At 50.8% G+C, this 26,711-nt stretch overlaps 1 protein-coding gene and 1 long non-coding RNA gene across 5 annotated transcripts in view; one reads left to right on the forward strand and one right to left on the reverse strand.

Annotated features, from left to right (window-relative positions):
- WDR25 (WD repeat domain 25) overlaps positions 1-26,711 on the forward strand; it is a 139,070-nt gene that overhangs the window by 14,469 nt on the left and 97,890 nt on the right. The gene's annotated exons all lie outside the window — the stretch shown is intronic.
- On the reverse strand, positions 2,874-8,118 carry LOC109274556 (uncharacterized). Its single transcript, XR_008417319.1, has 3 exons — positions 7,942-8,118; positions 5,869-7,094; positions 2,874-5,057 (listed from the first exon to the last, which is right to left on the reverse strand). It is a non-coding gene; the product is annotated as an uncharacterized LOC109274556 (long non-coding RNA).

Genomic DNA, 26,711 nt, shown 5'->3' on the forward strand with positions numbered 1-26,711 from the left:
CGGAAACACTGATCTGACCAGAGGCTCGGTGTGTGTGTGTGCGCGTGTGTGTGTGTGCACGCACACGCACACGCACACTCACGTGGATGGGGCCTGTCCACAGGGAGGTTGCTGCAGGGTGATGAGCCGGCCGGTGCTTAGGACAGGACCCCCACGTGGGAACCCCTCTAGGTGTTTTGAGTAGCCTGGTCACTATCCCAGACGTGACTCTTCACGCCCCGGCTACCCCCGTTCCAGCACCTGAGCGGGAAGAGGGCGGGGGTCTCTGTGCGTGCTGTGCAGACGTCCTGCTGTCTGTGGTGGCTTCCCGCTGCCTTTTTCCACTCCTGTCTGGCGCACACCTTTTCCTCCGAGTGCACGGATCTACTTTGTTCTTTGTAGTGGCTACGTGGCCTTCCGTTTGTGACACACGCCATCATTTATGTGTAAATGTGACCGTGTCTTCTTCCCCTTGACAGCGGTAGAATTATTAACTTTTTTAAACGTTCACTAATCGGGTGGTGTCTTGTGTGAGAACCAAATGAATCCATTTACGTGCAGCTCCTTCAGAAGCGAGCCGGCACCTAGTTAATGCTAAATAAGTGTCTGTGGCCCTGGGTCTTGTCCATCAATCTCCTGCAGTCGTAGTATTTCTCTTATCTGTCAGTTTACCTAGAACAGTATTGACCTGTCATCATATCCATACCCCCTATGGTGTGTTGTTTGATTTTGAGTTTTGGTGTTTCATTATTATTATTATCATTATTTACAGAGAAAACCTGACTTTTTTTTGTGGTCAAGTCCACGGACCTTTCCCTTTGTAATTGTCCTGTGGCTTTAGAGCGTGGCATGTCTTCCCCCATCATCTTGAGATCTGATAAATAGTCACCTATATTTGACCTTCATCTAGCAGTGATTAGCTTGAGCCAGTTTCAATTCTCGTCATCTCTTCCAGGCTTTCTGTGGGTCCGGGGCAGGCAGTGCCCGCCGTGATGAATGTGTGCTCAGTGCCAGGGATCGATTGGTATATTAAGAAGCAGCCCTGCTTTGTGACGCTCCCCCACACTGATGCTGGCTACTAATGATTTAAAACGACCTTCTTCCCATCCAGCTTATTCCGCAGGGCACGGGTGCACCACGGCCGCCCCAACCTTTCCTCAAAAATGAAATGTTATTTCTGACCGTGAAAGAAATACATGTACGCTATGGAAAAAACAGGAAGGTATAAAGGAAAAAATTGTCCATTATCTCTGCACCCAGAGGCAACGACTGTAGACTTTTGGTGGATTTCCATCCAGTCTTTGAAAATAAAAGGCAACGTGGTTGAGTTCCAACTATCCGTGTAATTTTAAACCCTTCTTTCCCCCCACGTACTGCCAGCAGCTGGGTTTTAATGCCGTGACTCATTGCGGTGGTTTCCAGTGTGGTCTGTGAGCCCCTCGGGGGTCTTCGGGGTCCTTTCATGGGGTCCAGGGGGGTGAAAATTGTTTTCATAATAGCACCTAGAAGTTGTTTGCCGTTTCCACTCTCGCCCTCTCATGAGCGTCCGTGGAGTTTTCCAGAGGCTACGGGACGTGTGCTGTTACAATAGATTAAATACGGAAGCGGCTCTGCGAACCCAGCTGTCTTTTATTAAGCCAGCCATTAAGGAGATTGCAGAAACGTCAAGAGTGCCTTCTCACTGAATTTTGTTTTTTGTCTTGGAAAATATAATTATCTTTCATAAAACATGTTATTTATGTTGACATGTAATGGGCTTCCTAGCGTCACGTTTACATAAGTTAATATTTTTAAGTGTTCTCAGTTTTGATTTCAAATATGCTAAATACAGATGGAAAATAACCCTCATAAACAGCAGCTTTTTGGAGTCCCCGCTAACTTTAGAGAGTGTAAAACGGTCCAAGCAGACGCCTTGAATAGCATGGTTTTATCTGCGTCTGTAATTTCATTTTAGGTGGCTGTACGTATTGCTAATAACGGTGTCACGCCGCGGCTCTGGGGGATGTGCGTCGCTGCCTCCTCCTGCTTGGTTAGATTTACAAACGGTGTGACCAAGACATGATCCGGGAGGGCCCTGGCCTCCCTTCTCCCCTCCTGAAGGTGATTTGATAGCATTCCAAAACGACGGCAGCGAATCTCCCAATTCCAACATACACCTCAATTGTGATTATCCTTTTAACACGCTCCCACCAATTTCTGGTCCGTACGGCCTTGTGTTTTTCACAGAGCACGCACACACTTTTGCAGCCTGCTTCTCCCACGTCACATTCTCCCCCAGCCTCTCCCGCTGCAGCGCCACCAGCCGCCTCTGTGTCTTTGCAGGGCCGTCAATTTGTGCTGGTTCCATGATGCTCTATCGAGTTGATTAACTGTAATTTACTTAGCCGTCCTTGGACACTTAGGTGGTTTCTAATTTTTGCTATTATAGATAATGGTGAAGTGGTTATCTTCGTGCATGAAATCCTTTTCTGTTGGATTATTTCTTTCGGATTCATTCCCAGAAGTAGGACTGCTGGGTCAAAGGCTTGTACGTTTTCGTGGGTCCAGATACGTCTCCCGTCAGATTGCTTTCCAAAAGGATTATACCAATTTGCGCTGCCACTGCAGACCCTGCGTAATAGCCAACTATTTTGCTTAACTATCATGCCTAGAATTTTCCCTCGGAGCCCCGAGGGGGCAAAGGCCCTTCTCTAAGTGAATGTGATCTATAATTATTTAGACTAACACCAAAATTGCTTTCAGAACATTTTTAACCTGCTGAGTTTAGAATTCTAATTCGCATACAAGCCAGCATTAACAGTATCACAAGGAGCAATTTCTCTCCCTGCTCACAGTGTGTTTACACAGCCCGACAACTGCGGGGAAAACTGAAGAGCTTTTATAAACACAAGTGGTCTCTTTCTGAACTAGTCGAAGTGTTATTTTGAAAGGTACAGAAACACAAATTAAAACACATTTTCATTGTAACCTTTGGTTAGAAAAGTTGTTTGTTTTCGTCCTGGTCTCTTTCCGTGTTCTTTGCTCTCATTCAAGTGTGTTTGAAATGTCCTGGCTCCTTGGAGTCTTGCCATGATGCCGCCGGCCTGGTGACAGGGACAGGCGGGGGAGCACGGTGGCTGTCCTCAGGTGCCGGCGGGGCTGCGGTAGGAAGAGGAATGGGTTGTACTCTGGTTCGCTCCTAGCGCAAAAGCAGGACTAATGGTGGAAACTGCGGGGGAAGAGGTTGGCGTCGTGTGAGGAAGAACTTTCCAGAACTCAGGACCGGTCCCCCTGGGGAGCGGATTCCTTGGGAAGGGGTGGGGATGGAAGGGTTCAGCGCAGGTGGGAGCCCACGTTGCCCGTGGGCCGGGAAGTAGATGCAAGCAGGGGTCAGGGACTCTAAGGGCCCTCCTGGGATGATGTGCGCCCTGGCGGCTGTTTGCTGTCCCGGACAGAGCCCCGGGCCCGGCCCGGAGCTCGGGGGCTGGAGCCTGACCCGGCGCCACGCTCGGTGCGCCGTGGGCACTCGGATGAGGTAGGCACGTCGCCTCCCTGAGCTCTCTGGGCTTTCCACGTTCTCATCTGTGAAATAATTACCTCACAGGGCTGAAGGGATCAGACGAGGTTAGACGTGTGAAGCCACCGTGTAGACTGTAAAAGCCCTTACAGATGGAAGGTGTTATCAAGAACTTCAAGCCAGGGTTTATTCTATAATTGCCTCCTAGGCCAAGTTCTTAAGCACGGAGGCTTGCAATGCAGTGTGCCCCCGGTAACCTTGATTCGTTGAACACGTGATACGGTGCGCGCCCTGGACGTCGGCAGGCCCGTCGAGGAACCTGGGCTCCTCGAGATGTGGCTTCCTGTTTCGCGGCTCCGCAGTGTGATGTTGGCTCCTGGTGGCTGGGACGGTAGACCTGGACTGCTGTGTGGCCAGCGAATCCCTCGGGCCTTGTGTTAGGCTGTGTGTGTGTGTGTGTGTGTGTGTGTGTGTGTGTGTGTGAGCGAGCAGTGAGGGCCCCAGAGATCAGGTGCCACAGAGTGTGTGAGAGAAATGGCCCTTGGAGTCTGTGCCAGGAGACTTGGTGTCTCTGCTTCTGTCTTCATTTGGTCGTCCGTTGGTCCAGTCATTGATGAAATGCTGGGCTGTGTACAGGCTCTGGGCTCAGAGGGCACCGGCCATACCCTTGCTGGCAAGAAAGCTAACGGGGGCCAGGCGTGGAAACGGACCAGGGCGTAAAAATGTGACAGGCCCTCCAGGGGCCATCTGTGATGGGTCTGGGCATGCAGTGGGGAGTAGGGTGGGTCTGTTGGGGTCAGGGCACAAGGGGAAGGGGAAGGTTGAGCTGGGTCTCGGAAGGTGAGGGGTTGAGTAGCCAGCTCGGTGGGGAGGCTAGCCCTGTGCTGCATGACGGCCATGCTGCAGGGAGGGTCCTGTGCCGGCAGGTCTGGGCAGTGTTGGTGTCCACTGAAGGGATCCAGGCTGGTCCTGTTGTGGGCTGTAGGCCTGCACAGTCGGGGGCCACACCAGGCCTTTGTGCCTCATTTACTGACAGTGGGGGCACAGGACAGTCCCCCTGTGGGCCTGAGCCCCGGCCCCTTCCTTCTGACTGTGGCTCTGTGTAAGTTACAGAAGTCTTGGGACCTTTGTTTCTGCATCAGTAAGTGGGGGTAATGATAGCATCCGCCTCACTTGTCTGAGGTTTAAACAAGGAAAATTGTGGGGAACTCTTTGGAGGGTACCAGGCACGTAGCGAGCCCTTCATCATGTAAGCTGACAGCAGCAGTGGCAGTGGCCTCCTCGTGCCCGGTTTACAGACGAGAAAAACTGAGTACCAGAGAGGGACATTGAGGGGCATGTAGCTCCTGAACACAGAGCTGGTGTTTGAACTCACTCTTTGATGCCTCTGTGTTCTGGGGCGGTTCTGTGTCACCTTCCTGCTTGGGAGTTTCGGAAGGTAGTCAGGTGAATGTGGGCAAGGTCGTTAATCTTTTGGAGTCTTAATTAGTTCACCTACAAAATGGGCAGAACTCCAATATAAGTTCCACGATGCAGGGACGTTGTTCTCCTGATTGTTGTCTCTCGAGTTCCTGGAGGAGAGCTGAACACATAGTAGGTGCTTAAAAACACTTGTGCATGAATGAATAACCCCTACTCAGTCTACCATACTCCTGTGGGCCTCCGTGAACCTCAGGCTATGGGCAGTCTCGGGGCTGGTCTTGCCTGCATGCCGTGGCCCTTCCCTTGCGGGAAGCATCCCTGGGTGGTGGTGGGGGGGGTGGGTAGCACGCTTTGGAGGGGGGCTTTGAGGACTGTAGCCGGGAGCTAAATCAAAGTGGTGATTACTCCCAGTCTGCTGAACTGCGTGCGTTTATACTCCCAGGTAATGGGCTTGGTCGCTCCTTGCAGCTCATGTGTTTATTTATTGTTTATTTATAAATCATAAATCCAGAAAGGATTTGAGGAGGCTTACAATAAAAGATACGAATACAGTAAAGCTGTTAAAACAAAACAGACCATGGAAAGCCACCCTGAAAAGAGAAGGAGACACATCAGTCAAGATCAGAGCTGACCACGTTTCAGGGCTGGCGCCTCCCATCTCGCCCTGCACGTTCTCGCAGCTCTGGGGCAGGGGTGAAGGGAATGAAGCCGGCACGAGTGGCCCTGTGTGGGGACATGGGCCAGCTGGACGGTGCTCAGAGGAAGGCAGCTTCCTTCAGGGCTTCAGATCCCGGGATGAGCTCTGAGGGTCAGAGGGGAGGCCAGGGCGGGGTAGGGGGAGTGCATTTCTTTAGAAGCCAGCCTGGGGGGCATTGAGGTGCAGCCAGGGCTGTGGGCCCCTGGACCACACTGCCTGGCCGCTTTTCTGCAGTTCAGTTTTTCTCCTGCCAAATGGCGACAGTAATACTTACCCGGCTCAAAGAGTTCAAAGAGCCCTTGTGAGGATTACACGCGGCAGTGTTTGACCTGTGGGACCCGGCACTTGGAAGGTGCGGTTGCGAATTTGCCCTGTATGGGCTGTGGTTCCTGCGGTGAATGTCGTCCTGGGTGGAGGGCTTGGCTCCTTCACTTGGGCTTCCACGTTCGGAGGAGGGGCGCCGGATGGGGGGACAGGATGGCATGTCCCTGCATTGCCCTCGGCCCGGTCCATACTGACGCCGTCCACCCTGAGCGTGGACTGTTCGTTATTGCTTAAAAACACTTGCGAAGTTCGAGGCGAAGGGAACATACTTTTTAATTATTTCCCTACTTGTCTCTGGCACTGCTGTTGTCAAGGAGACCAAAACCTTGGAAAAGCTTTTCAGCTTCCCGGTCGGAAGAGGATACTTGCACAGCGCTTATGTCTGTGGAAATGGACCTGTCGTTCTGTAACAAAATCTGCTCTTGAAAGGACTGGCTTCCTTCACTTCTTACAGATAGAACCTTTTGGCCTTTTAACACAAGATGCAAGGTTGTTATCAGTATTTTCTCCCTGAAAAGAACTGCCTGCATTCTTGCTCCGTAGTATTTCATTCATTCGGCATCTGATGCCAGAGTTGGGTGCTGGGGATGGGGGTGGGGTACAGAGATGAGTAGGGTGTCTCACCCTTCCTTGAAAGACTCTGGGACTCTGGGAAGAAGGAACAGGTAGACAAATACACTGTAGCATCATACCTGCTCCGGTGGGGTGGAGGAGGATGAAATGCTACGGGGCGCAAAGGACAGCCCCAGCGAGGGGCAGCGCCAGCGAGAGTCACAGGGAGTCTCGGGGGATGGGTAGAAATAGTTCAGTAGCAAGGAAATGGAAGAGCATTTTGGGTAGAGGGAACAGACTAGGTGAAGGCTAGAGGGTGTGGAGGAATGTGCTGCCAGCAGCTGACTGCAAGGCAGTTAGGTGAGGGTGCTGGGCTGGACACGTAAAACAAGGGAGCGAGACTGGAGGAGACTTGGGAGGCGGGAAATCAGGAGTGTGGAGTGTGACGGGGTCGTATCTGTTTTTGCACAGGTGCGCAGGGCCCTTGCTCCGTGACGCTCCGTGATGCGTGGAGGCTCGTCTCCTTGTGGCTTCACTTCACACGGAAGGGACACTGCTAACACGCTTTGAATGTAGCATCGCACTTCTTTAGGATAGTTAAGCCCCGTCAAGGGCATTGGTTTTCTATGAGAAGGAAATAAGTCATTGTCAGAAAAACAGGAGTCTTGCTTTTAGGCAGCCCTTGTTATTTTCCTTTTAAAACTTTGGAAAATAATTGTAGGCGTACAGAAGGGTTGTAAAATTCAGAGAGTTTCTGTATATTTGTCACTCCCCTTCCCCTCCGTCTTACATAACCCTGGTACGTTTGTCAAAACTAAGAAATCGGTGTCAGTGTAACTGTCAACTGTAGAGTTTTTCAGATTTCACCAGTTTCCCCACTAATGTCCCTTTTCTCTTTCAGGATCCAACCCAGGGTCTAACGTTGCGTTTAGGGCTCTTGTTACTTTTGTTGTTAATGGTTTTGGGTCAGGGTGAGGGGCAGGGGCAGGGAGCCGACTGAATCTCTGCCCCGCTGAATCCTGAGCAAGGCCCGCAGAGGCTTTTCACCTCAGTGAGGCTCACTGTGCTCCCTTCCCACGGGCCAGTGGCGCTCTAGTGATCACAGATCTCCATGCCTGCTCGTTTTCTTCCTGTTTTCCTTCCAGATTGAAGCCAGCCAGACCTGTGGACTCGTGTTGACCTTAGTGAGGGCTTAGTGAGTGACCTTAGTGTGTGTTAAGGCACTGACTGGGAGTGACGTGTGACATTTAGTGAAGGAAATGAGAACATTCTTTGAGTGCAGGTAGACGCACAGCCTCAGACAGAAGTCCCTACTTTCCTTTGGTCCCCTCCTTGTGTCGCACTCCTCCCTGCCTCTCCCTCTCTCCTCCTTTCTTTACCTTTTCTATCCTGGCTTCTCTGGCCTTCCACTGCGCCCCCCCCCCCCACCCCCCGCTCTTCCCCCTTTCCCTCCCCGCTTCACCCCCCCCACCTTGTGCAGCTTCCATGCCCTTCCTCCTTTCGTTTCCCCGAGACAGGCCAGTGAAGCTGTTGCCACGGAAACAAGCCCAGCAGAAGCTCTGCTCTGCTTTCTGGATGCTTCTAACGATGGTGACGCAGATACTGTTGAGTTCTAGAATCAGCTAAGCCCTAGCCTGTGGCCTCTGGAGTCCCTTCATTTTCCAAAGGCCAGACTGGTGCCCCAGCTCATAATTCTGTCCAGTAGATGGTCATTTTTGATTTGGAAACTTCAAAATTTGAGTAATCCATTTTCCTGTTGCTCCAGAGGACCGGTTGCAACCGCTATGAAAAATATTCAGCTGACTTTACTTATATTAGCGGAGGGAGAGCACTGCACAGCGGAAGGTGCTGGTGCCGTGGGTTCCGCGAGTAACTAAAGTTTCAGGTGGGAGGTGGGTCTACACATTTGCTCAGTTCTAGGGATGGATGACTGATTGCTTTTCAGAGATGTTGGGGGACAGAGAAAATAGAATCGGGGCCTTAGAAAATCTTCAGATACTGAGTTTCACTCAACAAATGTTCAGGGAGGACTTGCGGGTCCCAGCCCAGGGAGGGGTCCGTCCTGGAGCCACAGGGCTCTGTGTGTGTGTGTGTGTGTGTGTGTGTGTGTGTGTGTGTGTGTGTCAGGCAGCCTGTGCTTTACCAGAGTAGCTGACACTCCCTGACATTTGTCAGAGTGATCAGTGAGCCCGGTTCTTCGGCACAACTGCGTGCCCGCATGTGAAGTAGGCTTTCTGGGCCCCTTGGAGGGCTCTTGGCTTCTGGACCCTCGTGGAGCCGGTTTATGGCGGCAGCAGCCCTGTTCCTTTCTGTTTGTTCAGGGTTTGACTTAGGCTCGGCTTGTTGGCATTAGCTCGGATTTGGAATCTTGCCATTCAGCCAACACCAGCTAATAGCCCAGCGGGGAAGAGTTAGTTCGTGGATTATGTTTAAGTTAGTACTTATTCCCAAAGGTAACTTTGCTTAATAAAAACCTTAAGCCTTTATTACTGTGCTTATGGGTATCCTGGCTCCAGGGTGTGAAAATAAGACTTATAAAATCCAACCGTTATCTGTGGAAATGCAAAAACATTTTCATTAATAGAGGGTGTGATAAAAAGCAAAGGCTCGTTCTGTCTGTGCCTAAATGGTCTTTCTGCACTTGGGTCTTTTTATTTTCATACTCATTTCGGGCTTATTTAAGTATCGCCCGTTCAGTAGTGAATTTTAAAGGAAGGAAGCTTTGGCGTGTGAATAACTTCACCACTACCCACAATGTTTCCAGTCAGTTGCTGTGACTTAAGTTGATAATGGACCCCACACAGCAGTCACTAATGGATGATAATCTGGAGTGTTTTTGTTATTGTTGTTTTTATTTTAGAAGAAAGGTTTGAAATTAGCATAGTAAATCTCTGTGGGATCTTTGCAAATAAAAGAATATTCACGTTAAAAACAACTTTCAGGAAAGATGTATGGTAATGAATAAAACATCAGTGAGTGAAAATAAGCGTGTTTAATTATTCAAGTAGAAGTAGTAATTTAAACTAATTATTGCTTGCGGATTTCATAATTCAGTTTTTGTCTCGCAGTAATATTTCCTCTGGGCCTCCGGGGCGCGTCGGCGGCTTGCTGGAGCAGGCGGGGCCTCTCCCCGGCCCCCGGCGGCCGGCCGAGGCCTCTGCTGCACGGAGCTGCCTCTGCCGGGCCTCCTTGGTGGCCGCAGTCCCTCCTGGATCCCCCCGGTGCCACCTAATTAAGCATTTCCTTGCTTATCACCTCTGGTGGCTTCGGGAGTCTCAGACCAGGCCGGCACACGAGTTCTCCGTGTCCTGGGGGCGGGACCCCTCCCTTCCCCCCCATTGTCTTCGGCTTCCCTGTCCCTTCCACAGCTCTGGCAGAAGTGACCCTGAGCCCACGTCCCCACGTCCCCACGTCCCCACGTCCCCATTTCTCCATGATGCAAATCCTTGTCCATCTGGGCTGCCTCCAGTTCTGTCTCCTCTGGGCGCCCCCCTCCACTCTTCCTCCCCCCAACCCCCAACCTCCCTGCTCCAGAATCAATCACTTCTTTCTTCCCATAGCTTTGTACTGACAGGTTCTTGTGGTTCTTTTAAAAACCGTCTGTGTTGGTTTTAATTTTTTCTTGGTTGGATCCTAAAAGAAAAACTGTCCATGTAGAGGAACTGAAAAGTACTAGAGATTTTAAGAAGCAGGGGCATGGTGAGTCACCCCTAACTCACACTCCTGGTGGCTCTCTGCCCTCTTCTCTGGATGCCGGTGCCCACCCTTTCCCCCTGCAGTTCTGGGCTCTCATCTTAGTACACACTCGTGGGAGGGGTGCCCCTCATGCTCCTCGGTGCATCTTCCTGGGGTATGACTGGCATTGGTAGGCGGTGGTGAAGGAGTAGTTAAGTGCTGGACAGCACTTGTGCTCAATTGTGCGAGGCTTTTAAAACCCAATTTTGACTGCTCTTCTCATGACTGCCTGTGATGGCATTGGGCGGGGGGGCGGGGGGGTTCTGTCTGCCCCTCTCTCTACTGCACAGACGCTGCCTGGAACAGATCTTGGCAATTCAGGTGGAATTCTTATTCTACCCCCTCAGAAAGTAGAGGGAAAGCTTTCTATTTGTAACTTCTTCCCAAGTGCCCTCTGTCAAAAAGTAGTGACATCTGCTCTCCTGACATGTGATAGCCATTATTACCTCGGTATAATCACACTCCATTCCGTCGCTCGCCCGAAAGCTTTCCATCCATCATGTCAGGAAAGACAACCTTTATTTAAGATATTTTTTCCCCTTTCCTTTGTTATTACTTTTTTCTAAAAAAATAACCCTCTGACTTCACAGGCGTGATGTGGGCAAGTGAGTGACTCATTTCTTTGCGGGGTTATTACTGTGGACAGGGACAAGACAGGTGGGCCACAGGGGATGGAGAGAGCAATGAGCCGGCTGTCAGAGGCCAGGAGTCCACGTGTGTATCTGCCTTTCACCAGCTGAGACCCTGAGCAAGTGAGGTCAGCTCTGGCTTTGGTGTCTCATTTGGAAAACACAGAGGTTCTACTGTGATCTCCAAGGCCCTTTTATGCCGAGCGGTTTTGCGATCTCCAAACTACCTTTAGCTAAATGAGGTAGTGAGAGGATTACAGGTGTCCCTCCCAAGTCTTCCTGCAGAGTTGCTGAATGAGTTTTCGGGATTTTGAATCGGTTTTCTCTCCACATGACCTCCGGAGGACATCATTAAGCAGGCAGAGAAGTTACTAAGACCTGTGATCACCATGGAGCAGAGCCTTGGGATGAAGTAAAATGCCAGGGGGATGAAACTTGGGCGGCCAGCATCTGGGGAGACCTACTGGGAGGATACCCTATGTCGTGAGGTCCTTTCCTGTCTGAGGAATTGACAGCTGAGTTTCGCTACAGGTGTGAACCTGTCTTGAGCAGCTCAGGGCTTCCGTGCAAAAAGTGCCCAATGAATGGCTGTTGGGGTGAATTAAAATTTTCTTTGTAGATCCAATCTGGTCCCTCCTGTTTGATTGTAAGTTTCCTCAAGGGGGAAGAAGCCATTTTCCTTATTTCATCCGAAAACTTCTTTTAAAGAATAGAAGTACACAAATTTTGGTGCAAGATTAAAAGGAGACAAAAAGATGTACAGAGGAAAAACGTGTCTGAAAAATGGCTCTCCCTCCCCTCTATCCCATCTGCCACCAGGTCCCCTGCCCTGGTTCTGGAGGATCTGCTCCTGACTGATCTCGATTTCTTAGGGGACACTCAGCCCCCGTGCAGCAAACAAACCTGCTCGTTTGAATTAGAATGATCTGGCCGCCTCTCCTACCAAAGCGTGTACGGCCAAATACTGAGGGGGCAAATTGGAAGCAAAAGCCTTAGGAATTATTGGGATCGGTGGGACTTGTGGAAGGAGCCGGGCAGGCTTGTCATTGAGCCGCGGTTCTCTGTCGGGGCCTAGGGAATGCCCTCAGCCTTTTCCCGCCAGTTCCTGGTGCCGTGGGGTGTCGTGCATAGTCAGCAGGACGGCAGCCCTGAGAGATGCCTGGAGCGTGGCATCGGCACGGTAACTCTTGCTTCCTCCCCCACGCTTAGAACTGAAGATGGAGAATGAATATGCATCATTCTGAAATGATAATGTGAAATCAATGTGGAGGTGTGATTCCATTAATAGATTAGTGATTAACTCAACTTTTTAGGGTCCCCTTTGTTGCCCAGAGTGAAGCTGGCTGGAATGGAGCAGAATTAGAATGGCAAGCCTACTCTTGTAATGGAAACACATATAAAGTGTTTGGCCCTCAGACTTGCACTGAGATACTGAGATGGTTGCTGTGATCAATATTCCAGTTTGCTTGGCTGGCAGCTTCCAGGGAATGAGGATGGGTGATGGACCTAGGGAAGCACTGCCAAACGGAGCATTAAGTTAATTCCTGTTGGCCTGGCTTCTGGCTTGCCTGATGAAGTGCGCTGAGTAGAAGGGTGCTGTGCTGGTGTGAACTTTATCTGGTATCCCGAGAACTCAAGGTGGTCGGCTCCCCGGGACTGAATTTTGATAGCAATGACAACTCCCATTTGCTGAGATCCCACCATGTGCCCAGATCAGTGCCTGGCATCACGTATACGGTGAATCCTCTGGAACCCCCTCAGATGTTGGTCGCATGCCCATGCTGCAGTCAAGGGGGCTTGCAGGGCCCAGGAGCACCCGCTAGCAGATGGCAGAGCCGGGACAGGACTTCAGGACTGTTTGCTTCCAGAGCCCAAGTTCTTTCCACTCTCCCTTGCTGCCCTGAGAGGGCGGATCAGATGTTTGGATTGTCCCAAGGTCGAGAGGCTCCAGCTCGATCAAAACATGGGGGTCCAAGTTCAAAGCAGAGGGCAGAGTAGGGAGCCCTCATTCTCCTATTGATAGGTGTGTCCCATCACTGAGATCTGGAGTGATTGGGTTTGGTTTGGCCACTTGGATTGTCCAGTGTTGACTTACTGGTGTGGGCTTGAGCGAGGAGCATAAGGCAGGTGTGTTTCCTGTTCTGGGTATGGGACGGGATGTGGGAATATTCAGAGACGTCCTAAGAAAGCGTTTGCCCTCTACCGAGTATTCACTCTATGCTGGGGTCTGTATGTGGACAGCTCCACTTTTCGCAAGTCGCTTTTAGGCATTTTCTCTGCATTTTTCAGTTGAAACAATTGAGACTTAAGCTGATGGAGTCTGTGTTTAGCGTGAAGAGCTGGGAGGTGAGTGGGGAAGGCCGTGTGGCAGCAGGGTGGCTGGCACCAAGTTCCCCCTGGGTGGCTTGCCCAGGGTCACACTGCTGCCAAGTGGTAGACCTGGAATCCAGGCCCCCAGCTTCATTAATTCCTGTCCCTGTGCCTCTCCAGAGCTGGCGCCTGCCATATGTGTGCAGCCCCGCGCCCCATGTTCTCTCCGTCCGCGGGGCTGCGTTCTTTAAGGTCAGGGCTGCAACTTCCTGTCCTCTCTGCTTTACACCGAGTGGTGCTGGATAGGCATTTGTGTCGTGAGTGAGTGGACGAACGAATTCTTGAATGAATGACACACGTGGGGCCAGAGAAAGAAGGGCAGGCCCAGGGCAGCTGGCCAGATGCGAAACATGAGTTAGAGCTGGCAGTAATCGGTAGAGGCCCCCTGCCGTCTTCATCCCCCTCTCTCTGCCTCGTGGGGATTCCCAGCTGCCCTCGGGCAGAGGGCGGCTGAGCAGGACCAGAGGCTCCGAGCGTGAGGACACTGACGTGTTGGCTCCTCTCTCGTGTAGAGTCAGCCGGATAGCGGCAGCAGCTCCAGAACGGAGTGGGTTCCGCACGGAACACAAAGTTTGCTGCCGTCCTTCCAGGGGAAGAAGTCGGATGCCAGGCTGAGTAGGCAGTTAACACTGTGACAGTGACCGGAGAGTTTCTGAGAGATCAGGTGCTGATATATACGCGGCACAGAGACGTTTACTTTACATCGTGTCCTGTGTTCCAGAAAAGTTGCTTTCAGATTCTTATTGGAGTGCTCACATTTTTGGGGTAATTGTCCTCCTTTGACATGAATAACCCCGTTTACTCTCAGATCCACATGCCTCTCGTAGTCCAGGAGGCAGCGAGGAAAAGCCTTTAATTCGAAGCCCTCTAGCCATCTTCCCACCTCAGGTGAGATGGGATTGGAAAGTCAGTCTGGCTTGGGTAAGCTTGGCTGGCCTGCTGGTGGCGGCTGTCAGGTTCTGGATGGGGCTGGCGGTGGCGGGCAGGGGCGGAGGGATGCCTGTAGGCTCCTCCACTGCCTTCCTCAGGTGTCCTTTTGGAAGCTGGTGCATTCCCGGCGCAGCTGCTACAGGTGGCTGGTTGGTACATGTAAGCCAGAGAAACCCTTGAGATCACATGCACCCTGGGAGCCTTGGCTGTTTCTTTCTGCAAGCTTTGGAGGCAGCTTGCCCCTGAAGCATAAAATTCTTGAGAGCAGGAACCACGGCTTTGCACTTTAGGGCCCAAACAGGCTCCAATGCCTACTTTCGCTAGATTGAGTCTAGGTGCCGGAGGTCGGAGTGGGGACTCTTCTCTGAGAGCTTGAGGTGCTCGCTGAGTGTCCAGACAGGTAAATGAAGATAGGCCTTGGGAAGGATGCTTGGCCGGTATTGGGCAGCACAGAGGACGAGAGCCGGACTTGACTGGGGTGGGAGAAGACACTGGAGTTGGCCCTGGGGGCGAGGGAAGGAGGGGCTGGGAGAGAGTCAGGGTAGGCTGAGCGCCCTGGGACCCCCGCACAGATGTTTGTACATCTGGCAGAGGGGAATGGGCTAGGGTAGAGAGTCATGGTAATGGCCCGGAGGGCAGGGGGATCGGGGCTTTGTGAGGCGTGTGGGTGAATCTAGAGTGTTTCCTGTAGGAACTGAGAGCCTTGGAAAATGTGTGAACTGCTGGGTGTGGAATTGGAGGGAAAACCCCTGGGGAGGCCGCCCATGATGCTTTGGTGATAGAAACTGGGCCCTTAGGATAGAGCAGATAGGGGTGGGGTTATGTTTGCCCGGACTTGACATAGTTTTGCCTCTACCCCTCTCCTTTTTTATAGACTCCCAAGATTTAAGTACAAATGCAGTTACACTTTGGGGGCTTAAAAATGCCTCCATCTATTGGAAACCCACTTTTACATATATTGAATCCCAGTATTTCTCAGCCCTGTGTGGTGGGTGTTAGGGTTGAAGAGACCTGTGATGGGAGAAGGTCAGGTTCTCTGTGGAAGATCCACAGCCCAGGCCCCCCACTCCCTCCATGCCATTCCTCCCCCATCCCCAGCGCTTCCCCTAGTCTCTGAAGCCCAGGGTGAACAGGGAGGGGGTGTGTGTATAAATATTATGAATATTTACGCAGGCCTGCATAGGACTCAGTGACGCAGCTGAGAGCCACAGAGCGTTTGGTGACTCATCAGACCTTTTCCAAACACTTGTGATATTTTGCTACTCTAAAGGGAGGAAAGTAATTAGCAGTTAACGCTGGTAGATGACGCTGGAAGAACACGCAAACCTTTCTGCTTGTCTGTTCTGTGCCTCGGGTGTTTTGTTTTGTTTTTTAAGCCATGTGAATTGTTTTCTTTTTAATAATGTTTGTTTTCTTCTGATTATTAAAATAATGTATGCTCATTGTGGAAAATACATAAATGCATTAAATAGGAAATAAAATGCATGAATTATTTTTCCATTACAGTCTTATTAAGAACGTTTTGCTTCTGCAAAGGAAATTTGGAACACTAGACTTATTTTATTTGAGGGGCCTGTCGAGATAATTCAGATCGGTGATTTGCAGCCTGTGTTTTGGGGGCTCCAAGGGCTCCATGGAAATTTTTAGGGGCTGCCCCTGGGGAGCATGAGCTGAGGGCCTCGAGACGCTATCCCTCCCCATCCTTCCCTCCTCCTCTCCGTCCCCCCACTCCACGTCCCGTCCTCCCCCCGCCCCGCCCCCATCCTCCCAGCTCCGTATTGTCTGTCTCACCCGGTTTCTTCACATGGCTGCCTTTGAGCGAATGGCTCCATGGCTTATCAGGTCGGGGACTCAGTGATCCGGACCCAGCCTGTAATTTTATCAGTGAGGAGCCTGGGGCCACTGGGAGATGTGCCTGGCCTAAGGTGACGTGGTGGCCTGGGGCCAGTCTTCCTGCTCTCTGATTCTGCATTACCTTTTAGAATATGAATCAGTTAGAAATATTAGCAGTTAAACGTGAACGTCATCATTGCAAGGTATGTCAGCGTGCAGAGACCCCCAGGAAGCCCACCAGGGGTCCCTAAAGGGCATGCTTTTCAAGGAAGGGGAGACCTTCGAGCAGCTGGCGCTTGAAAAGATGAAAAGTAAAAGCCCCATCATTGCTGTTAGGCACACAAAGGAGGAGAAATTGCTCTGGGTGATCCCTGGTTGTATGAATAATGAGAAGAAATTAAGTAAAGGCCGTGTTTCCTGACACTGATGTATTAGAACATGGAGTAACTTTCTACAGGAAATTGGAACAGGAATCCCTTTAAATTGAATTTGAAGCTGCGAATAGCAAGCGTGCATTGGCCCTGCGTGTCCTAATGCAAGTTAAGTAAGCAGTTTCCTGGGTAAGAGTTAAGTACTTTAGGGATACAGGTTAATGCTGAGGCCAACGTGGCGCAAGTTAATAAATTGCGTCTCCCGTGTATTGTCTGTGAAGACTCAGAAGAGTAATTTGCTTCCCGCAGAGCTGCGCTAGAATTCTCATACTTATTTTATTAGATTTTTGGCCCAATACATTTGTTCCCTCTCATTGGTTTTGTTGATAATAATTACCCACCCCCCTTCCCTCTCCCCATGGATCTCTCTCAATTTTAATTGTTTGCAGTAGCCGCAAAAGTTTACCATTTTCGAAAATAGGTGTTTTCAGATCAGAATACTCCGGGCCAGAGCCCTTCTGAGTTTCCAGAGGGAGACAGTTAAAGCTCTATTTTTAAAGTGGTCTTGGGGACGGCGGCCACTGAGATGAGGAAGAAGCAAGAGCTGCCTCCGTCAGACGTGTAAGTGCCAGTCCCTGGCATCAGGGAGCTCTCTGGGAGCCCTTCTGGGGTTCGGGCATGCTCGGGGGCCTCACAGGGAGGATGGAGGGCATAGAACACAGGCCTCCCATGCTGCTTCTGTCTGGTTCTTGACCCCGCGGCCCGGGGAGGAAGGACGTTTATAACAGCAACCACTACTCAGGGCCTGCGGGGTGCCACACACCGTGCCGGGGCCAGCTCTACTCGCTCACAGACTCATAGGTCAACTCATTAACAAGGTAATTATAAATTACAAAGTGCTATTTGCGGGGAAATAGAGAAGAATGGGCAGTGGATAGGGGAGAACCCCTGGAAGATGCCACGCAGGCGGAGGCGAGGTGCGAGAAGGGCTTGTCCACAGTGAGCAAGCAAAGGACCAGCGCGTGGAGGCCGGGCGCAGTTCGGCGCGGCGAGAAGTGGGAGGCGAGGCGAGGCTTCACTTCACGTCGTCCTTCGAGAAGACGTTTCCTTTATAGTTGAGTGCGTAGGGAGTTTCTCAGATGACAGCACGGTCTTAGTTCTGGACCACGGGGTGTGAGCGGGTCTTTGGGCACGTCGTCCACCACCTAATTTGTTGGAACCGTTTGCCCGTCGTGCACAGTCTTTGGTAAACCATTTAATGGCATCTTGGTTTGTGAGGGTCACGTTGCCTTGCGCCGGGCTTGAACCTTAGCTCTGTGATGTTGGGCAAGCGGCCTCACGGGGTCTCAGGTTCTCCATCTGTAAAATCGAGAAAATCACACACAGGGCCTCAGAGTTCCTCAGTTCACAGCACCCTTTGTGTCACAGAAACTCCCCCCGCCCCCATTTTTCCGGGCCCAAGCAAACACTCCGCGGTCCCCGGTCCCACTTACTAAGGTGTTAGGGTCTGACAATGAGTATTTGGGTCCTGACCACGTCACACCTATTGGGCACACACGTTCTGAGAAGTTGGGGGCACGTGGGACACCACCACCCTCCTTTCCTGTTCCACGTTGATTTTCACATGATACCTGCTCTGCTGAAAACCCAGCTTTGTGGAGGTATGACATCATTAAAAGAAATGCAGAGTGGTCTAATGTTGAAATGTTCACTACCTCAGCTAGCAGTCTGCATGGTGCCAACAGATCTGCTGTGTTTCCTTTGAAAAGTTAAAGTATCCTGTGGCACCCTTGTGAGTTTGCTGGGGTTCCCTTGGGTGTCTTGGTGCACAGTTTGGGAACTGCAGCGATGTTTCCTTTGTGTGGTTTTGCGAAGGTTAAATGAGATGATCTGCAGAAATGCTCAGGGCAGGGCCTGGTACTAGGTGCTTAGTCGTTGCTGTCCCTCTACCTCAGAGGTTCCCTTTAGCTGGTATGGAAATGTGTCCTGGGAGTGGAGAAGGCATGAGTCTTGAGAATGTCTAGGGAGAGACGGTGGTATTGGAAAAATACAGTCTTTACAAAATCTGTTAAAATAGGTTATTTTAAATATGCATGTACGTCTAAGTTAATAAATAAAAGCATAGACGTTTGATTATTTCCTCAATATGTCTACAAGTGTATGTATTCAAGATGGCCGCTAGCCTTTTTGTATTGTTTTTGTTCGTCTCATTGGAAAAATAAGGGAGGTCCCCGTGGTTTGCCTTAGATTTGGGATATTAGCAAAGGGGAGAGTGGTTTGTGTTGAGGTTGGTGATTTAGGTGGGGATCATATCGTGAGAGGTCTCCAGGACATGCTAGGCCTTAGGATTTTACTCAGAATGAAGCGAAAAAAGCCATCGATGGTTTTAAATTTTAAAAAAGTGATTTGGGGCACCTGGGTGGTTCAGTCGGTTGAGCGTCCGACTTCGGCTCGGGTCGTGATCTCACGGCTCGTGAGTTCGAGCCCCACATCGGGCTCTGTGCTGACAGCTTGGAGCCTGTAGGCTGCTTCCGATTCTGTGTCTCCCTCTCTCTCTGCCTCTAACCACTCGCATCCTGTCTCTGTCTCTCTCAAAAATAAATAAACATTTAAAAAAAATTTAAAAAGTGATTTGACTTTGTAGAGAGGTAACTTCCATATAAGGAAATGCATCTTTTAAGCGTGCTGCTTAAAAGGGGGGTTTTGACAAGTCTGTGCACTCGTGCACACCCCTCCCACCGCCCCATCAACATGGAGGGCATTTCCACCACCCAGAAATTTCCTGGTGTCTTTTCTCGGTCTGTCTCTTCCTTCCACCCCCAGCTCCAGCCAACCACTCATCTGCTTTCTGTTGCTATAGATTAATTTTGCCTGTTGTAGAATTTCGCGTAAAATAGAATTATACGGCACGTAATTTTCTGTGTCTGGCTTCTCTCACCTGATGTGATGTTCATGAGCTTTATCCTCGTTGCTGTGCACATCACACCTCTTCATTGTTGAATAGTATTCCGTTGGGTGAAAAGACCACACTTTATGAATCCATTCTGGGGTTGATAGGCATTCGGTCGGTTTCCAGGTTGGGATTGTTAGAGAGTAGTTTTTTGGCCACTCGTGTGGACCTTTGTTTTTATTTCTCTTAGGTAAATATCTGGGAGCGGAACTGCTGGGTTGTGTGGTAAGTGTCCTGTTCAACTTGGTAGGAAACCACCTGTTTTGAGCAGGGGTGTGACGCTTCTTTATTTACATCTTTAAAAAGTCCCTTTGTTTCTGGGTGGAGAAGGGGCTGGGCTGGAAGCAGGGAGAGCTGTGAATTGGCTGTTACCAGTGTCAGGTGTGCGGGGCCAGTGGCTGGATGGGGACGACAGAGGGGCGGTGCCTGGCCCTGAGGGATGGTTTGGGGACAGAATGGCTGAGGCTTGGCGATGGATTGCATGATGCCGGGAGTCACAGGTGACTGTAGGTGCTCCAGACAGACCTGGGAAGACCCAGGAAGCTTTGGGCCTGTTACTCTGTTTCTCAGAGGCTCACTTCTGTTCAGTCTGGTGGGACTGGAAAGTAAGTGTTCGTTTTGTTTTCTGAACAAGAGAAGGGGAGGAGATGCTCGGACGGGTGGCAGGCAGCTCAGGGTGCCTCAGTGGGAGGTGGGCGTCTCGCGGGTTGCACACGTGTGCTGCCTTCCAGGGGACAGTATGAGGGTCTCTCACGTTTCTGCACAATCTTCTGAGCAACGTCATGAAGAGTTAATTTCCTCTGGCCTATCTTTTCAAAGATGTTTGTATAGCCAGCAGTTTTGGAAGATTAGAGGTAGCATCTGCGTTTGGAGTGGATTTACTTATATTCCGGGACGATACGGACAATGTTTCCCTCCAAAACAGAGGTTGGACACATTTACTGCAGCCCCTTATCTAAGACTGGGGCTCCCTGATGTCAGGATTCCCCTCTTGTAATACATCCCACTCTGTACAGGTCACACCTGGCCCTCATCGAGTCACCCTGGGGGAGTGGGGACCTGGAACCAGTGCTGCATTCTTGTTCTGGCTGCTATGGCTGCTGTGATAAACTTTTTTTGTCTCTGACCTGGAGTCTCGTGTCTTCTGCTGGCATTTGTAAAGCTGTGACAGTTTGTTAGTTTGCTAGCAGGGTGTTATGTCAGAGCCTACACAGTTCTTGATGATGCCTCTGGGCTGCCTTAACACAACTGGCTGTGTCACCTCCTCCCCCCTGCTCTGCTGCTGTCCCTCTTTTCTTCTGCACCTGTGTAGATGCTGCTGCCCACCTATTTGTTGAGTACCTGTTCATGGCAGGTCTAGGGTCAGGTGACAGTGCGAATAAGGCACATGCGGTTTCAGTCCTCATGGAGCATATGTCGTTCAGCCTTTGCCGTTCAATCCATTACTAAGTTGTGACTTATCTGCTCACCTGATCTCCTTCTCTCCATCCTCACGGCCATTTGGTCTCTCCCTCCGTGGGATGTATATCTTTGTGGTTGTTGCAAGAACAAGAGTGGGTACTAGGGAAGGGCCCGGTACAGTTCTTGGTAAACAGTGGATACCCGAAAGGTGACTGCCGTTGGTATATATGTTACTGATTATTGTAATTTCTGGTTGTCACTCCTTGATGTAAAACCTGAGTTATTTTTGTCCCAGCCCACAATGTGGAATGTAGCCTGGACAATATGGAATGCAAACTAAACTCCGTCTTACCCTCCCCCTGTTTCTGGCCCTATCACCGGCCGTCTTCCTTGAGCTTGAACTCTTCCCAGTTGGTCTGGTTGCTGTTCCCCAAACATGGCACATCCTTCTATGCCTTTGTCTTTTCCTTCCTTTTCTTTCAGTCAAAGTCCTATTTATGCCTTAGGACTCGGCTCCAGGATCCCCTTCTCTCTATACCTTCCTTGTGGTTGCTTTTTTCCCACATTCCGGGCAGGCATAAACTGCACACCGTGCACCTGACCTGCCTGTCATTGTGCTCACTGGAAAGAGACTGCTGGGCTCTGTGACCCTAGGGAGCAGCACAGTGCCGTCACAGACTCTGGGGTAGTCTGATCTAGCAGGCACTTGTGACTTACATGTATGACCTAGCGCCTTGATGGTCACGAGCTGCTTGATGTGTACTAAAGGGGAAAATGCCATGATACCCACCTCAGGGAGACACGCCCTCACCGGCCCTGGTCCGGAGGGACCCGTGCTGGTGCAGCGGTAAGATCCGGGCTGACGATCTGGAAATCACATTATTTCCAAAGCCCGTGACTTGGCAGCATCGTTTACCCTTGGAGGAAAGAGTCCCCGCAGGACAGTCCGGGCACCCCAGACCAGGGGGGTGAGCCCCGGTGAGCCAAGCCTGAACCCTACCCCTAAGCCCCTTCTCTGTGGGCCTGGGGAAACAGGCTATTTTGCACCAGGGCTGCGGTCCTGGTGGGTTCCATGGCCGATCCTTCTGCTCATACCCTCACCTGTCAGTTACCTGTGGGCATCTCCTGTGCCACACCTGCACTGAAACCAGCTAAGGGGGGAAGCCGCCACCTCGAGGAGCTCCTTAAGCAGGACACTTAGCGCGTGCCTGTGCCGTCCATGCTTCAGGCTTCAGTCACCCGGGGAGGTCAGGAGAGAGTACCTCAGGCCCGCAGAGCTAGAGATGGAACAGGGTTTGGGGCCAGCCTCTTTCCCACCACCGGGGTAACCTCCCTGGGAAGGACCCCAACACGAGGCTCTTGCTCCAGCCACCCCCTCCCTGCTGGGATGCTGCCGTGAGCCATTTTCCCCCTGCAGGGAAGGGAGAGCTGCCCGAGCGTTCCCTCCTCTTGCAGATAGGGGTGCTAGAGACCGAGTCTTTTCCTGGTTGTGCCAGTGAGGCATGGAGAGTGAGCCGGGAGCACGTCTCCTCTACCAGGATGCTGTGTGATGTGTCTGCATGACAGACACGGGGCCAGGATCCCATTTTCCGCCTGACTTCTCACTTGCTGCAGTGACCCTGAGCTATTCCCGGCCACTGTTGCCCACGTTCTGTCGCCTCTCTCATGCATGGGCTTATCATGGTAACCGATTCCCCCTGCGCTGGCCCGGATGCTTAGGCTCCGTGCATATTCTTTTAGGTTGGCACGAAGGTCATTGCTGAAGTCCTTATGTCCCACTCTCTCCCTACCCGTGATTTTGTACATGGTACACGCAGTGACCCCTGCACTGACTTTCGGACTTCGTGCATCCATAAAAGGGAAACATCTGAGCATGGGTTGTGGTAGTCTCAGCCAGGAGGGTAAATGGCAGGTTCTATGCTGAGAGTTGTGTGGGTTTATGGGGCAGCTTGGGCTATGATTAGTGAGTGGAAGCTCCCTCCCCACCAGACTGGGGTCAGGAGGGTGGGGTGGGGTTGGGGTGGGGGGTTCCTCACACCCCCCACTCACCCCATTGCCTCTCCTGTGTTTTCTTGGGACTCTGGCCTCCAGATGCCACACTCTGAGAAAGTTCTGTTTCCCTTCTCCATGGGGGCCTTCTTTCTGTGGCTTTTTGGGCTCGTCTTCTTCCCGCCTGCCTCTCACTTCCTTCCCCTGCTGTCTGCCCTATAATGTGATAGCCTTCTCAGGGAGTCTTCAAATGAACAGTTTTTAGAATTGTTGAAAGCTCTGTTGGAAAACAGAAAAGGCTATTTCATGGGAAGATGATGACCTTATTAACTATAATTAGGCAATTCACAGAGGTTTCCAATATAGTCCAGCATCTTGCCTTGTTGAAATGGGGGGAAAATCCTGTGGTAATGTCTTTGGGGATGTAATAGTCTTTAACACATTAACAGTTTAATTTCTTCTAGAAGGTTTGGCAGCCTGGCGTTTTCATTTAGAAAGCTGAGGTATAGTTTTACAGTCATCCACATTAATATAATAATTACAATTTTGAGCAAGTAATTTCAGACACTGACATCAAGAGTTGTTTTTATAGCTGGAGGAAGATCTCGGGTGAAGAGGTGGAACCTCACATCTGATCTCCCACAAATGGCCATGACATTGCAGATACGGGCAGTTCACGTCCCCGGGCTAGGCTTTGTGTTTTGGGCTAGGGATATAAACACTCAGAAACTCTTCCTGTGTTAAATCCTCTGAGAATAGGCATGTTTGAAGTTAATGGGAAATTTTCTTCTCTGAAGAGTTTTGCACACATGAGCCCATGCTCTGAAATTTCTCCTGGCTCTTGGTGTCAGGTGCCCTACACCCTGAGGTTGTGCGAGAAGGCAGCCAGGAGTGGACAGAGCCCCCGGCACCCCAAGGAGCGCCTCCTTCACCCAGCTGTGTTGCCCTGACCTCTGAGGGCACCCGGAGGCCTGGAAGCTGCTGCCTCCTGGGCAAGGAGACCCCTCTTGCCTCCACGGTCCCAGCCTGCACGGGACGGGAGTCAGGTCCTGGCCGTCCCCTCCTCCCCTACTTCCAATTGCTGGCTCGGGCATCCCAGCCCGCAGCAAGTAAGTTGGGCTTGGTGTTTTACCCTTCCCTTGTGAACGTATTTTTTACAGTTCTGTGAGCATTATTTGTATATCGTTTTGGATCCTGTTTTTGAAACTTAATCTTTATCCCTGTTTTTACAGCCTTCAAAATAGTCATCTTCTTTCAAGTGGTTGTACCACAATTTGCTAAATTGCATCCCTATTGCTGAACATTGAGGTTTGTTCCCACAGGTTTTAGATTGTTTGTTTTATAGGCAGGGCTTCAGCGATCATCTTTATGTACATAATATGTAGCTTCTGTGTAGTTATTTTCTTAGGCTTGAGTCCTAGGGATGGAATTACTAGCCAAGACTAAGAACAACTTTTTTTTTTTTTAATAAACACTTTCTTATTACAGTAATAGTATTTAGAGAATAGAAAATGGTAGAAATAAGAAAATCAAGGTGGCCAGATTCCCCTCATGTTGTGTTCACCACCGTAGCAGCTAGGAATGCGCTAGGCCGCAGATAACAGGAGACCCGCTGAGTGTGGCTGAACGAGGTGCAGGCTCCCCGTCTCCATGGCTGGTTCCTGGGTGGAGCCGTGGCAGGAGAGACCCTGGCCGTTTCCCTCTTTCTGCCCTGCCAGCCATGACGATGTCCACCACCCCCTGCACCCCCTCTTAGGTTCGCCCCCCCGGCTGCTTCACCCTGCCTCTCCACGACCTCTCCCACCTCTTCCACTGGGTGAGTCTTTTTATTTCCGCCTGCTTTTGGTCCTCAGACAGTGTCTCATGCATTCGGGCCATTATAGTGCGATAGTCACTTCTTTTTTCTGCCTATCCTGCATTTGCAGCTGCCTGTTGTGACATACCGTGTGGCCAAAGCTGAGATTTTAGCAGTGCTGAGGCAGAGAGGAGAACAGTGGACCCCAGGACTAGGAAGGAGCTCATCTTTCTTTTTAATGGGATTGTCGTCTTTCATCCTGTGTTTCTAGTCCTACGAAGCCCCTTGGGTTAGAAAATATCCTTTGCTCTCTGCTTGGTTCTCTTACACTGGGGGAGGGAACAGAATCTCCCTGGGGCCTGTCAGTTCCTTTGATTGGTCTTGTAAGGGGAAGTCTATCAAGCACCCAGCAGATACAGGGGGGATTGTGAGTGTAGGCATTGCCTTCAGGGAGCTCCCAGAAGAGTGGAGGAAACAGGCAGAAACACCATTACGCTGTTAATCGCATAAACCAAGCCGAGCGGGCATTGAAATGAGTGATTTGTGACCTACTCTAGTCCTACAGAAAATAAAAGATAATAAAAGACTCCCGTGGACCCACCACCAGATATAATGGTTACTAATATTCTGCCATATTTGTGTTAGGTCTCTCTTTTTGTTTTGTAAGGAGTAAAATATTGCAGATACAGCTACAGCCCTGCCTCCCTCCTTCCCCAGCAGTGGTTACGCTGCTGAGGTTGGTGAGAAATGCTTTTGAATGCTGACGACATGTGTTTATCCATAAACAACATATAATATTAGCTCTGTATTTTAAAGATGTATAGAAATGTTATCACACTCTATATCCCTTTTGTAACTGGTGAAACATTAAACGTGCTTTTGCACCTTTCTGTCTGGAACAGTCTGTAGCCGCTGTGTCGAATTCCACTGTATGGGGTAAACTGGAGTTTATTCATTCCCCTACTGGTTGAAGGTTAAGTAGTTCTTTCTTTTCGTCTCCTGGAAACAACATGGCAGTGAACACGTGTCCAGCTATCTACTGCTGTCTAATAAAGCTCCTCCGAACCTAGTGGCTTCAAATAGTAATGTTTGTTTCGCTTATGAACCTGCAGTTTGGGCCGGGCTTGTTAGAAGAGCTCATCTGTGCTCCACTCGGTGTCCTGTGCGGTGGCTGAAAGGCTGGAGCTTGTTCGTGCATGCAGCTGAGGCTGCCTCTGCATGTCAGCCGGGTCCCTGGCTGTGCTGTTGTCTAGGGCACTGCACGTGCCTCCTCCATGTCACCTGGGCTTCCTCCCGCCATGGCAGCGAGAGCGTCAGGCCCAGACTGGATTTTCTTTGTGAGCTAGCCTCAGAGAGCAGGCAGCATGCTGTCTGCTGCCTCGCGTTTGCCGAAAACAAGTCTCTAAGGCTGGCTCCCATTTGGGGTGAGGGCAGTTAGCCCCACTCCTAACGGATGAGCGTCCCGGAGCTTGCACACCTGTTTTAAAGCCAACACCCGTAGGTGTGCCTTCTTGTGCGCCCCCGTGAGACGCTCTCAGACCCTTCCGGGTGGGTGGGTACGCCTTGGCGTGTGCCCCTTTGATCAGACTCCGTGTTGCCAGGTTGCTGTCCTGGGTGTTTGCCCCACTGGCGCCACCACAGTACTTGAGGATCCGTTTCCTTACAGCGTCTCTGGCACTTGCTGTTACAGACTTTGATTTCTTGCCCCCGTAGCGGGTGTGAAACAGGATCTTGCTGTTTGACGTTGCCTGCCCGCCGGGGAGGCCAAACCCTGCCCCACCTCCGCTGAGGGTGCTAGACTGCCTTTCCCAGCTGCTTGCCCTCAAGAAGACAGAAACGTCAAAGTGCCGTGTTTTTTGGCTCATGATGTCCATTTTTCAAGACAGAGGTGGTGAGTATCCCACAGAGTTTATTGCAAACTATTCTGAAGACCTTGGAGTTACTATTGGTGTGACTCACTTATGAAAAAAATATGATTTCAGTAACTGCAGGCTGTATCTGTAATGTGATGGATTTTCATTTAATCTCTCACCTCTCTGTAATTTGCCCAATTTAAAAATGCCCTGAAGCTCGCTTTCTCCTTGTCTGTGAGTCCTGTTCTTGCTATGTGTTATCACAATAAGGGTTCTAAGAAATGGTGCCGATACGTGTCTCTCTTCGAGTTCTTGCTATCTCCTTGGTCATTTAATTACTTCTCGCACCGATTTCCCCCACTCTGGTCTCCTGCAGGAACAGCGT

Source organism: Panthera pardus, unplaced genomic scaffold, assembly GCF_024362965.1.
Source record: "Panthera pardus isolate Hobbes unplaced genomic scaffold, ASM2436296v1 HiC_scaffold_24, whole genome shotgun sequence".
Classification (NCBI taxonomy): domain Eukaryota; kingdom Metazoa; phylum Chordata; class Mammalia; order Carnivora; family Felidae; genus Panthera; species Panthera pardus.